At 43.8% G+C, this 12,500-nt stretch overlaps 2 protein-coding genes across 2 annotated transcripts in view; one reads left to right on the plus strand and one right to left on the minus strand.

The window, feature by feature from the left end:
- LOC123516867 overlaps positions 1 to 12,500 on the minus strand; it is a 130,325-nt gene that overhangs the window by 31,103 nt on the left and 86,722 nt on the right. The window lies entirely within an intron of this gene.
- The window catches only part of LOC123516860 (allene oxide synthase-lipoxygenase protein-like), a 96,719-nt gene continuing 93,935 nt past the window's right edge, over positions 9,717 to 12,500 (plus strand). The window contains exon 1 of the mRNA XM_045276568.1: positions 9,717 to 10,025. The gene's annotated coding sequence lies outside the window, so the exon portion shown is untranslated. The remainder of the gene's footprint in view (positions 10,026 to 12,500) is intronic.

Consider the following 12,500-nt stretch of genomic DNA (forward strand, 5'->3'; position numbering starts at 1 on the left):
CATAACAGAGGAATGAGTCTGTTTGATCATTAAGAAGGCTAAATGATGAACCAGTTACTGTGAATGGCGCTTCATAAGAGAGAGAGAAAATATGACAGAGGTATTTACGCAGTTACCATAAGGATCACAGCTTCATATTCAGAAATGATTCCTCTCTCACAGCGACCACTTCCAAAGACTACAGAGACAATTAGCAGAGTTCTAAAGAGTATTTTTCCTGTTGCTAATGCAGAAAACTTGTTAACTTGTTACTGGAATTAGAGAAAACATCCTTAAAAATCCGTGTCACTTCAACTAGAGCCCTTTGAAAATAGTGAAGGTGCGGCGCGGAAGTGTTTCAGAATATGGACCACAGAAAAACTGACAAACTAAATCTTCACGGTCAGTAATTGGGATGGAAGAAGGAAATAAATAAGATAATGAAGAAAGAAAGAAAATAAATAAATAAAACAATGCGTCCAATCTTAATAAAAGCTAAACAAAAAAATATAAAATAATAGTCTTCATAAAGAATGACAAACGAATGGTATGGAATCCAGTGATCAGATTGCCAATACCGAGTCAATAGGGAGCTTTAAAACATTAGACAAATTCATTAACCTGTATGAGAGATGGATATATATACAAGCACAACCACGTGTACACCTGATGGCTTCTTGCAGCTTCCCTTAACACGTTCTTACTCCCTTTGAAAATAACAACCCTAGAAAAACAGCAATAGGGAGCTTTAAAACATAAGACAAATTCATTAACCTGTATGAGAGGTGGAAATAAATAAGATCAACCACGTGAACACCTAAAGGCTTCTTACAGCTTCCCTTACCACGTTTTTATGGCCTTTAAAAATACCAACCCCTTAAAAAAAACAGCAAACCAGGAATAAATGAAGATGATGAGACAGAGAATTGTAAACAGGAGAGGTGGAGAAAGAACAAGCAGTAGATCTGACAGAAACACTATTAACGTATCAACATATGACACTGAGAGCTCAAATGGGCTATGCGTGTTGAAAGTCTTGAGATAAGGCATGCTAACTTCAACTGGAGGGAAATAGACAAGGGGGAAACCTGATTAAACATGAAAAGTAAGAAGCACAACAGAGTAATCAGATAACTGTTAGTAAATAAATATGAGATGTGTGATGTTGATGTTGAAAGAGAGAGAGAGAGAGAGAGAGAGAGAGAGAGAGAGAGAGAGAGAGAGAGAGAGAGAGAGAGAGAGAGAGAGAGAGAGAGAGAGAGAGAGAGAGAGAGAGAGAGAGAGAGAGAGAGAGAGAGAGAGAGAGAGAGAGAGAGAATGTACGTTGCTTGTCTCTTGTATTCTTGACATTCTGGTGAAGTTTTATTCGTTTCAACTTGACTCTTTTGTTGGCGTGTTCTCTGCATCAGCCTCGTTACTGGAAAGCTTCTCCCTGTGTGTGCCTGTGAGTTACTTCTGACCAGTTTAGCACATAGTATGTAGCAGTAAGACAGGTGAGCAGAAAGGTGGTAGGGTTTCCTGATTCAGCCAAAGGTTCTATACCATTTTCATACATAACATATCATTCATTCCTTTGGCGAAAATAACATGCTCTTACCCCCACCTCCCCCCTCTCTCTCTCTCTCTCTGTCTCTCAGAATCCACGATCACTTCCAATCATGAGGCAATTAAACAAGCGTCACTTTAAGAGAAAATATATTAGTCAAGGCGTGTTTTACTTGTTTTTTTTTTCCTTTTCATCTAATCATCCTCTTTAAGTATTCTCTCTCGTCTACCTCCTCCTCCTCTTCCCCCTCCTTCTCCATCTTATTTTTCCTCCTTCGAGAAGCTGCGTGACCGAAATCTGACATTACATAATCACACAATGAAAACATGACTTAATATTGTATTGTCTGGAAAATAAGTAACATTTTGATACGTGAGAGAACATATTATGAGAGAGAGAGAGAGAGAGAGAGAGAGAGAGAGAGAGAGAGAGAGAGAGAGAGAGAGAGAGAGAGAGAGAGAGAGAGAGAGAGAGAGAGAGAGAACCTATTCCCCACACACACACGATATCTAATAATTTTCAAATATAAAAAAGAAAAAGAAAAAAAAACGAGAAAACATTAAAACGAACCAACAGACATGACCTCCAGGGGAAGGAATCTTAGATATCCTTAGACGATTACAGAAGAACCTTCACACTCATGCACTACGACTTAGGTGGTGGAGGAGGAGGAGAAGGAGAAGGAGAAGGAGAAGGAGGAGAAGGAGAAGGAGAAGGAGAAGGAGAAGAGAAGGACAACAACAACAATAACAACATCAAGCAAGCAGAGAACACACACACACACACACACACACACACACACACACACACACACACACACACACACACACACACACACACACCACTACCACCAACAAGGCCTGAGCGGTGAAAGGAATGCAATATGGGCGTGAAAGGGGTGTTGGGAGAATGTAGCAGGATGAGGCTTGGCGTGGGTATACACTTGACACTTAATTAACACTTTGAGTGGCGAAAGAAGGTAATTTAGGTGAATTTCTTGGCATCATTAAGGAGAGAGAGAGAGAGAGAGAGAGAGAGAGAGAGAGAGAGAGAGAGAGAGAGAGAGAGAGAGAGAGAGAGAGAGAGAGAGAGAGAGAGTCTGAAGGGATGGTGAGTGAAGGCTTTATTTGTGAATGGAATGAATAATGAGATTATATAAAGCTGAAAGGGGGAAGAAAGTGTCAAGGCGTGGAGGAGGGAGAGAAGGCAAGGAAGGATAGAGGCAAGGAGAGAGGATCAAGGAAGGACGGACTCAAGGAGGGAGGATCAAGGAAGGACGGAGGCAAGGAGGGAGAGAAGGCAAGAAGAAAATAAAGGATGCAGGAGGAATAAATAACACGTATACATAACGGATGACAGAACAACGACGTGAAAAAGAAACGAATTGAGGGACGAGAAAGTAAATTCAAGCACAAGGAATATAAACAAGATGTATTACCACTGTACTTAACATTCACACGGCACACGCAGCGGGTAGCAACACCATTGACACCACAGAGGGAGGCGCCACATTGTCCTGCAAGCAGTATACAATCCTAACCTTTGTCCGCTGAAAGGATTTCAAACTACGAGTGTTCAGAAGGCGATGCAAAGACACGTGCTATTTATACAGACAAGACTGGTCAAGGGGAACATCTTTGTCAGCCTGACGCTCAAGAGATCAGTTAAGAAATCATCAGGCGTGTGTTTGAACTTCAGTGTTAGAATTTTTTTTTTTATGTTATGGCCTATAGCCCCTTATTCTTGAAGAGTATACTTGGGAAACGCTGTTCAGCTTCCACCCATTAGTAGTGCAGGCAATTTTTTTTTTTTATAGTGGTGCCCATATTAGGGCCTATATCACCAGCCAAGCGTATTTTTGGTGTAACCTAGAATCTGGGTATCATGGTGACATGTAGGTAACTTTAAACCACTCGACAAATGGCATAACTTCAAAGCGGTATGTGGTGGGATTCCAACCTACGCGTGAACGTCTGCCCGATCCCACGTTAAGCAACTTATTCACTACGCCACCGCCTCAAGTGAAGCTTTTCCATCCGTCTCACAATAAGTAAGGGACAATCACCCTTATGAACTAGCACTTGATCTAAAAGTTGAGTTTCAAAACATCTCAAACACTGATCTGTCTCTTATCTAATACTCTTTCTTTTCTTCTATGGGAGAAATAATTATTTGCCCTTTGTATTCTAATTCTTTTCCTTGTTCTTGGATTTTCCTCCTTCCTGCATTAAAGAAAGTTAAAAAGACGCTGCGACTTTTCTACTCCACAGTGTTCCTCAGTGAACGGTACTTAACAAGACAAGCCTCAGGTTAAAGTATATTAGGGAGATCGTGTGCATGGATTTCGACGGTCAACGCCCTATCATCCCTTGTGCCGCGCTGGTCCCACTAGTGAGCAGCTTCCCACACGAAGGCGTCGCCTGCATTCGTCATTTAATGCAACATAGACATGCTACACAATGCTGGTGCTCGCGCCTTATACAGCAATGCACCCGGTGACTTGGCCTCTTTTGTCCCTTCTCCGCAGCAAGATACGAGTAAACACGTAGGTCATTCCTGTCTAGCCACTGGATCCCCGTCAGGAGGCCTCTCGCTCTCCAGGCGGGCGTGTGGAGGTAAGCAAGCACTTCTACTTCCATGTTCGTCTTCCTACTTTCATGTGAAATTGCACAAGTTGAGTTTCTCCACACATTTCTATCATAAACCATTACATCTTTATTTATTAATCCACTACTTTCTCGGTCTTTCGGTCTTCTCTCTCCATGTTCATCGTTTTTTATACCCACCATCACATTTTCTCGTACTCGACTGGCAAGATCTCGAAGAAACCTGAGATTTTTTTTTTTCATGTTGAACAACCGGAAAATTGAACAGTTCACCACGAAAGAGACGACACATCTGTTCTAGACAAGTGAATGAAAACAGTGCATCATACAGAGAACATACCACTCCACTAGTGTCACCTAAAGAGGGAGGTGTATAAAGTAGTAATGGCGGAGGGAACTCAGGAAGGGAAGGGAAGGAAAGGTTCAGGCGGTGTGTGCAGCGCGGCTCAACCAATCCTCCCTTAAAAAACACGCAGCGTCATTCTGGTCATTCAATGTAAGGGCGAGTGTGGCCTGTCGTGATGCACCATACCCAGAGCGTGACCTTGGAAAACCGCCGCCACCACCACCACCAGACTGTATACATTCTCCACCTGTATCCAGGCAAACTATAATTACGTAGTCGCTTTCCATCCCAATGCCCACCCCACTCACCACCACCACCACCACCACCACCACCACCACCTCGTATTCTTAAACACTTCTACGCTTCACCTCACTATTTCAAGAGGGTTTAAATTTACACGAGTTTTTTTTAAGGTGTTTTTACGGTTCTAGCTGCAGAATGACAAGATTTCTTTATTATTAACCGGAGAAACACTCTTAAAAACTCCTCTAATCACCTCTGTGGCCTTGGAAAATAATCGTGGTGAGAGAGCAAAGCGTTTCTGAATAAACGCCTTATGTGTTCCTGTTCACCACCCACACGTCGTCCATTGTAGTGGGGAGTGATGTCAGGCTGAGGACCTAAGAGATACTGAGCTGCAAGGACAAAGAAGTTACGGGATGTGCTGTCATGCTGCTCATTCCGTAGTGTCAGCTCCCACACGACGACAACTGAACGGAGACACAACGACCTCTTAGATTTAGAAGAATGAAGTGATGGGTGGTGCTTACTACGACCTGATTGATTGTGAAAGGTGGACACAGAAAGACGCCGTTGTGAAGGTAATGTTTTCCGATTACCTGCAAGAATAATAAAAGGCGCTTGTATTTCATGTGCAAAACCACAAAACAACACGTCGTCTTAAAGGACATACAGACCACGCCGCTGTTATGAAGACAATGTTCTCAAATTACCTGCAGGAATAATAAAGACTCGCCTGTATTTCATGTACAAAACTCAAAACAACGCGTCTAATTAATGGACATGCAGACCACGCCATCCTCCTTCTCTCCCCCATCCCCCATTCAATGCTCCTCAGGTAAAATCATGGTACAAAGTTAAATAAAGCTCCATATTTCCTTCCACTATGTTAAGAATTTTCACTCTTCCGTCCTCTGATCAGCCCAGAGTCTAGCAACTGTCAAGATTTCATTAGGGGACAGTAGGCAGATCATATTAGAGTTCAGGTCCACAGTCTTATCGATAGCCAGCCAACCAAAACGTTTCTCCCATTAGTTAGGGCGCTCCATAACATGGAAGGATAGCTTACGAAAAGACACCTCCTTGAAGCTACCTTATCAGTTCCAGTTTTTCATTACGGTCTCAAATGAAAAGCAGTGGCGTTAAGTTGACTATGAAACCTGAAGAGATTTTTTATTGACTAACAGAAGCAAGAGGGTGACGGAGAAACAAACTCTAAGACTGACAGAAAACGCAAAACAAAGTAGAGATGACCATGGCTATACTTCCTCCAGATTGCGGCGTGCTGTCTCTAAGGAAGCGCCGCAAGCAGATTGGTGACACGGCGTAATGCGTATCCCGAGGAGTTACGCTCTTAGGATTTCAACTGACCTTGGTGGTGAATGCCTTGCCTTCTCGTGCAATGTAGCAGTGAAGAGTGCACTATTTACTGCTGTGCCTACCTTCCACCTCATGCAGGATTTGTGTCTCACGATAGATACTCATAAGAATTTAATGCCTTGAGGTGGTTTTAATTAACTAATAAGAATTAAAGGTCAGAGTTATAAACAAGACTTACTATCACGCACTAGATGGTAAAATGTCTGGGGAAAAGCAGTACAATTCGCGAAGAAATGTCTTGCACTTATACTTAACCAGTGGAGCAGCAGCTGCACCAACATCATTAACCACAATAAGAAATAACAACAACAACAACAACAACAACAACAACAACAACAACAACAACAACAACAACAACAACAACAACAACAACAAACAACTCTCAAGTTAAGACGAGCACCACAGACATGATGCGCCGGTCATGGTGGTGGTGATGGTGGTGGGCAGGGGTGTAGGTGGAGGTGAGGGCGGACTGTTGGTTTGCACGGAACATAAAAGGGGCCTCGCCAGAACCCTTCCTCTCCATCCCTTAGTGGTCCAAAATGATGGGCGCAAGAGTCGTGCGAGCCTTCACAACCCAGAAGGGCATTCCTGTGGTAAGGGTCAAGGCACCGTAACCCTGCCCGCCACTTGGCATGTTTCACCCTACTTCATAACGCTGACTGGCTAATCGTTGCATAAAAACCAGGAAGAACACACAGCATTACATTTTCTCTGAAGCGATGAGATAAAAAAGTGAATACGAGCTCCACTTCCCGCCAGACACTTTAATAGCCGCCTGCCCGAGAGGAAACACGAAGGCAATGTTACAAACGTCCCCAGCTAACCCGTTTCAGTCCTCCTGATGCCGCCAGACAGCCAAACCCCAGCCAAACACCAACCGGTGCACCCTCAACCACCCGCATCACTCCATTCATCCACAGCATCCGCCCAGAGCCGCCACAACGCTGCTGCTGACGCTGGCTGGGCCCTGGCGCGGGGGCGGCTTTCACCAACAGCACCTGGGGCGGGTTAGTGCTCGGCGTTGGCGTCCCACTAACCTTTCCCCAACCTCGTACACCGGTTTTTTGCAGGTTCCCACTGGCTACACAGCGAGCGCCGAGCCACATACTTGGGCAGGCTTTCTTGTGACCTTATCATCACCACGCGGAGAGTAATGGTGGGGAGCTTACTGGTCTGTTTAGAGAGTTGGCCGCTCGCTATTTCCTGTCAATGGTGCAAGGAAAAATAACTAGGATTTCGTAACTAGGACTACATGGATTAGTTACTTTAAGAAGAACATTGTTTTCTACTTAATTTCTATGGAATATACCAATTAAACTCTCTTTTGTGGCCTTTTTTGCAAGTCAGTCAGCTTTCTTTAAACGGAAAAAAAAAATCTATTAACTGAATCATTCTATAGTTTCTCCAGCTTCGGCTCACACACGGCAGAGAGAATTGTAGCGACACACGAGACACACCACACCACACACAACGCCACGCCTTAAAAACAGATAATGGTACGAATAGAAAACCTTCCCTTGAGAACATACACATACCCAAGTAAACTATATACACATACACCAAAGGGAAATAAAACAACTACACCCACGACCTTACAACACCCACCAAGATGTTCACACTTCCTTCTCAGTCTCCTCCACCTCCTCCTTCACCTCCTTCTCTTCGTCCTCCGCTTCCTCTTTACCTCCACCACATAAGGGACACGACTCTAAAGCACAGACAAACACCGCAATGGATTGACTTGTGGTGGATTGCAGTATCAAGGAATGTGTGAGAGATATGGATGGATCAATGGATGGATGCTGGATCGAATGTGTTGATGATAATGATGATGATAGAAATGTATGATAATTACAGTAGTAGTAGTAGTAGTAGTAGTAGTAGTAGTAGTAGTAGTAGTAGTGGTGGTGGTGGTAGCAGTAGACGAAGAAGAAAAAGAAGGCAAAAAGAAGAGAGAGCAGAGAAAAAAAAAAGAAAATTAACAAAAACAAGAACAAGAACAAGCAAACGAAAGCCAGGAAACACCACAAACTCTAAATCCAGTAAGCCTATAACATGATTAAATACACATGCAACTAGAAAGATGAAAAAAATATGCAAATGCTGTCAACTCAAAATGAAATGAACACCTGAACACAACTTATGTAACGTGCAGTTAAACAGGTTACACTAAATTCCCAGAGAGAGAGAGAGAGAGAGAGAGAGAGAGAGAGAGAGAGAGAGAGAGAGAGAGAGAGAGTGGGGGGTGACTCAACAATTTCCTGGAGCTGTGCCTACAAAGAAGAATCAAAACCAATGACTGCTGTAACCTTCATGCTAGATTATCTGGGGTTACAACTGAAGCCACACACACACACACACACACACACACACACACACACACACACACACACACACACCTTCAATACACAATGACTGTCTCTGTCCACCATCTCCTTCTCTTCTTCTCTTTAAATAAACGTTATTAATGAGTTATATCAGGTTTCTCTCACGCTCAGCATAACCTCCTGCCCGCCGGACCTCTTTCCTCGTCTTCCTCCTTCTCCTCCTCCTCCTCCTCCTCCTCCTCCTCCTCCTCCTAGTCACTTTCCCTTTTTTTTTCCTTTTTTTTCCTTCTTTCAACCTCCCTCACTTTCTTCCCACACACACTCGCACTTTCTCTCTCTCTCTCTCTCTCTCTCTCTCTCTCTCTCTCTCTCTCTCTCTCTCTCTCTCTCCATCCATCCATCTATCTATCTCTCGTTAATACAAACAATATTTACATAACAGAACACAGAGCAAAGAAATGAGACTGGCGAAGGAGTGAAATCAAGTTAAATTACCTAGCTAACTATTTTGTGCTGACGTAACCTTGTATATCTCGTATATAAAGCTGGTACCTATTCTGAGTTGTGCCATTCATCACCAGGAAACAATGAAAAATATGCGGTTACCTTTTACGGAACTGTCAATCAATAAGAGAGAGAAAAAAAAAATGGACAGCACAAGACAGCACATATTCATTAACTTTTGGTATTTACCCTTTTCCTAGGAAGCCCTACGTCAGTACAATCCCGGCATGAGTCCCGGAGCTGCCTTGCCATCTGGTGGACAAGAATGGCAAGCGTCGATACTCGTCCTGTGATCCGTTCCGAGGCAGGGGCGAAATTTGGGAAGTCCATCGTGAAAAGGTCCACCCACACCCTGCATCCGGCACCACCCACATTCTCTCTCTCTCTCTCTCCTTCATACTTATGCATGCTTATTATCTTCATTCTAAATTACGCTGCTTCTTTCAACTTCGTCTTGAGTGTCAGAACCTGTTTTGACGGACTGCCTTGTGTGTGTGTGTGTGTGTGTGTGTAACTGATGGACAAACACACCCCTGTCTCTCTCTCTCTCTCTCTCTCTCTCTCTCTCTCTCTCTCTCTCTCTCTCTCTCTCCACGACATGATAATTCATATCGCGTATTATACCATTCACAGTGGGAGAGAGAAGATGACCGGGTGAAGGAGGGAGGAGAGGAAAGAGAGGCATAGCGGCGGGGGAGGAACAGCTCCACCCATCGACCCCTCCATACCCCACATGGCCCCTTCCTCCTTCCCTCCTCGTTCATCCGCCGCGGCAGCCCAACCAGCCAGCCCGCCGCCACACACGCCAGTGGAGCATTGAGAGCCCTGTCAGGTGGTGGTGGTAAGGATTTTGCCTCGCGAACTTGTGTAGAGAGAGCGCAGTGTCCTCCCTTTCCCCTTCACTTTTCCTACTCCCCTGCGACCGTCCGTAGTGGTGGTGTGAGTGCGAGTTGTGGTGTCACGTGTTTCCTACAGTCAGCGGGCCGTCACTCCTGCTCCCCTGCCCAGCGCCACAGCTTACCTACTTCAGTCACCGTCGTCTCCTCCGCTACGTCTTAATGTTACTGCTCTCGTCTTGGCATCGCTGCTTTTAGGTGAGTAGTGTGTGTGTGTGTGTGTGTGTGTGTGTGTGTTTATGTGGTAAGTGGCCGCTAACTGCGACTCACCCCCAAACGCATCAAGTACATGTCTAGTCCCGCTGTCTCCGTATACCACCTCTAAGCCTCCGGGGTCCGCTACACAAACTTCGCCGTCCGCACCCACAGGAAGACAGACCGTTGTGTTCTCTACGTCAATCTCAATTACCTCAAGGTGGGAATTTACCATGTCACATGAATCCAACTCTCTCTCTCTCTCTCTCTCTCTCTCCCGGCACTACACATCACGACTGCCATTCTGAAGGCCAAGGTCACCTATACTGCCGCGACGCTGTGATGGAATGCTCAGTAGGCTTGAGTGTGTGTGTGTGTGTGTGTGTGTGTGTGTGTGTGTGTGTGTGTGTGTGTGTGTGTGAAGTTGCTGTAATCAATAAATTTTCTCTCTCTCTCTCTCTCTCTCTCTCTCTCTCTCTCTCTCTCTCTCTCTCTCTCTCTCTCTCTCTATATATATATATATATATATATATATATATATATATATATATATATATATATAAATATATATTTATGTATATATATATATATATATATATATATATATATATATATATAAATAATATTATTCTATCTGTGTGTGTGTGTGTGTGTGTGTGTGTGTGTGTGTGTGTGTGTGTGTGTGTGTGTGTGTGTGTGTGTGTGTTGTGTGTAAGTGTGTGAGGGATAGAGTGAGGCGATGTCTCCGTTTCCCCAAGGCCGGCCGCAAGCCTAGTCACCTCAGCTGGCAATGACCCTGGCGGCTGGAGGATCGGCGCCCACAAAGCACCACCATGGAGTGCCTGTCTGGATCACATCACCGCGCTGGCAACGCTTCATATTAAACCACGATGTCAAGGAAGTCTGACTGTAATTATTGCGTTGTGCCGCAGGAAGAAAATTACTAAATGCATCAGAGAAGTTTGTATGCTGCCGATATAGCACGCCTCCTGCCGACTTGCCCTGAGTAATGAGGCAGTGCTGGCAGCGTCTCAAGTGTCAACACGGTAACGATGAGCTGGTGTGTCATAAGAGAGTGACGTTCTGTATAACTATCCAAAAGTACACACGCATATTCTCTGTCACCTCAAGGAAAGAATAAAACGAATCTTACGGTTTTTCATGACAAAAATAAGCAAGTGATGTGATGCAATGAAATTACCTCATTTTCTTCTCTTTACTAGCAGGCCATGAACCTTCTTTCTATTTTTTTCTTGCTTTCTTTTACAGTTACTATTGTTATGGTGTCAAGCAACGGTGCAAGCAACAATATTAATTATTACTTAAGTTTTTACTAAGAAAGATCACTGCAAGTTACAGTGGATGGGTACACTACCAAGAAGTTCAAGAGGATTACTATTATGTCCACCTCTCTAATGTAAGTGTTAACCAGTACTCTCAATCATTCTTCCTTTTTTTTTTATTTATACCATGTGGGCTTTTCACGGGAATTTATGGGCTAAAGGGGATACTTTTTGGGGTACCTCCTATCTCAAAGCCCACCCGCAAGGAAACCGTTGCCCCGAGTGCGGAAGCCCAACCTACACTCGGACAGGATTCGAACCCGTGCGCTTGGAGATCCCTCGGACCCCAAAGCACACATGGTTCCACTGTACCACGGCGGTTTCTGTGGAAAACTAAGAAACTCCCAATCTGCTTCTGTATTTTCATCTTCCTATGACTTGAATATATGAGGGGAGGATATATGGCATTTCCCATTCATTTGGCTAACTCTCTCGGACCTGCTCGAGAACTTGCATCTAAGTGGACATTTTTTGTTTGTTTTTGTTGTCCTCGGTCCGATTTCTCCTCTTACATAAAAAGAAACATCACAGGTGTATGTTTGCATGTCATGAATGCAATCCCCAAAATTGTTTAGGAATTCAATATTAATATCCGTTTGCGATTTGTAAAAGAGAGAGAGAGAGAGAGAGAGAGAGAGAGAGAATCAGTCCTAAAAATAATGCAGAAAAGGCTAATCTAAAATTGGTAAAATGTTTTGAAACCGCTTGAAAAATTCAGAATCAGCTCGAAAAAACAAAAAATCTGTCGGCCAATAATGCATGTAACTAGATAAGATAAAAAAACTAATGGTATCAACGTGCCGGAGAGCAATAAACAATTGACGAGGGACGTTTTCCCGCCACTCCTGTAATGTGCAATGTGCATCCAATAAACAAATAACACAACACTTATCTTGCAGAAAACACATAATTAATTAAACCATGATATTAGAGAACATGCTGTACTTCATAATTCACCAATACATCATGAGTTTATGAAGACGGGAAATATTTCAATGGTAATAGGTGTTTTTTTTTTTTTGTCGTGCAGCAGTTTTCAATAGGATCTGCGTTATTGTCAGACCAGGGGGATGCAACCATTGATTATATAAGACTGACTTGAGTTCTTGCCTTAGAGATATAACCATCCACGGCC

Source organism: Portunus trituberculatus, chromosome 41 (assembly GCF_017591435.1).
Source record: "Portunus trituberculatus isolate SZX2019 chromosome 41, ASM1759143v1, whole genome shotgun sequence".
In the NCBI taxonomy this organism is placed as follows: Eukaryota; Metazoa; Arthropoda; class Malacostraca; order Decapoda; family Portunidae; genus Portunus; species Portunus trituberculatus.